Source organism: Syngnathus acus, unplaced genomic scaffold, assembly GCF_901709675.1.
Source record: "Syngnathus acus unplaced genomic scaffold, fSynAcu1.2, whole genome shotgun sequence".
Lineage (NCBI taxonomy): Eukaryota > Metazoa > Chordata > Actinopteri > Syngnathiformes > Syngnathidae > Syngnathus > Syngnathus acus.
The window spans coordinates 13,919-15,963 of NW_023590247.1; the positions used below are offsets into that span (position 1 = coordinate 13,919).

At 42.2% G+C, this 2,045-nt stretch overlaps 1 non-coding gene across 1 annotated transcript; it reads right to left on the reverse strand.

The window, feature by feature from the left end:
- Positions 1 to 1,209: 1,209 nt before the first annotated feature.
- Positions 1,210 to 1,322, reverse strand: LOC119119290. Its single transcript, XR_005097222.1, has one exon. It is a non-coding gene; the product is annotated as a U5 spliceosomal RNA (small nuclear RNA).
- Between the last annotated feature and the right edge of the window lie 723 nt (positions 1,323 to 2,045).

Genomic DNA, 2,045 nt, shown 5'->3' on the forward strand with positions numbered 1-2,045 from the left:
GGACTGAAAAACAACAGAGAGAGACAAGAAGAATACTACAACCGCACGGCGAAGGACATGGACACTCTTACAAATGGCGACAGTGTAAGAGTACAGCCCTGTGACACACACAGGGACTGGAGACCGGGGAAGGTGGTTCAGCAAGTGAGCCACAGATCGTATGAGGTGGAGTTGGACTCAGGCGGGGTCCTGAGGAGGAATCGTCGCCACCTCAGACGCAGTCGCACAGGATGTTCTCCAACACAAGAGGCACCCACACAAACACCCACGGAGGGGGCCACATCATCGGATACCCCACCAAGGGAACAAGGGTCACACACCAGATCGGGTCGGCAAGCTATCAGACCCCACTACCTGAAAGACTATACAGTATGAGAAAAAAAAAGAAAAAAAGTGTTTTATACATTGGAAATGTTGTGGTTACACTCCTGAAATGTAATGTGTTTTGAACTGTGAGCCTAGTATTGGTTGTGTTTCTATAGATGTGTTCTTTTAGGCTTGTTGTTCCACTTAATGCCCTACATTCAAAGGGAAAACCTTAACTTGAAAAAAGAAAAAGAAAGATGTAACAATAGGATTGTTTATTTGTGAGCATTGTGTTCCATGGGGACCACTTTAAGTGAGACACGGTCCGTTAGAAAAGTGTGACCGGACGGTAACCTGTAGCGTGTTGACAGAGCAATAAAGAAAGACGTTTAAGTAAGCAAGAACAACTGCTTTAAACTTACATTATGTACAGTCAGAAACAGATACCACCTCCCTTTGATTTTCCGGTGAGCTCCGCGCTGCGATCTGCACGCATTAGCCGAAACCCAGCTAACTCCACGGCATGGTGGGGGGTGCGTCCGTCAAGCCACGTCGCAACGAAGCACAGCGCGGTGGATCTGCTCAAGTCCGTGTTCCTTGAAGTGAGGAGCAGGACTGCTTGTGCAATTGATGGTGGTGGTTATTGATTTTTATTCAAAAACAATATTTTTTGCCAAATTACAATGGACTAACGTGCCCGTTCAAATGGGTACCACCAGAAATGAAACTGCATTGATAAACGAGGGCTTAAATGTGATTGTCTGTCTGCACTCGGCATAATTTCTCTGTTTATGTGAACATGTTCACATATATGTCGGTATGAATTATGTGAACGTATGACTGCTGCACGGAGTATGATATCGGCGGCTATCCGTTGCAATATTGATATTTTCACAGAAAGAATGCTCCGCTTTCGCAGAGCATAAAAAAAAAAATTGAAATAGACTCTTGTTCCTCCCCATGGAAATCTTTAGTAAAAGGCGAAAGATTTATTCGATCTGAAGAGAAACGAGTGATCTGAAAATCTGAGTCAAAACGGGCCACCCCACTGCTGGTCTCACCAAATTCACAGGCGGTCTCACACTCAAATTGCAGCAACCATTCCTTCTAATACAAACAATAGACGTTCATAGATTTACTATACTTAGAAGGACTCAACCTAAATAGAAGGTTTAAACGAGTATTTTGTGTTCATTAATGTCTCACTTACTTTAAACCTTGTTGGCGCACAGCATTGTAGGTACTGGATCGAACACTGACGGCGCTCGTTCTTTCAAACAGCGTCACCTATCGATTGGGCGTCTATTTTGAGTATTGAAGGTAAAAACAGTTGTATGTCTTGGTACGTGTACTTTTGGTATGAGAGAACGGGAAATGATCCCATCTCTGTGTTTTATTTGAAAATGTGAAATTTCATTATTTTATTCAACACAAATCGAGAAACAAAATACGATCGTAATTTCCCAAATTATTTCTCAAATTTCGGAAATGCTCTATATCTCTCTTGTGTCGCAAATAATTGAGGCTTTTGACGTTGCTGGCATTGTTTGGAGTGTAATTCACCTCCACTGCGATGGTGGCGTTCGATATTTGACATTTGAATATAAATCTGTCATTTTACTTTAGGAAGTAAAAGTTGTTTTCTAGAAATCCATACTTTTGATGTATGAGGAACAACAATCAGGCGCATTCTTCAAAAAGACAGACCTACAGCCGACAAAAAGGTTTTGATACGTTCA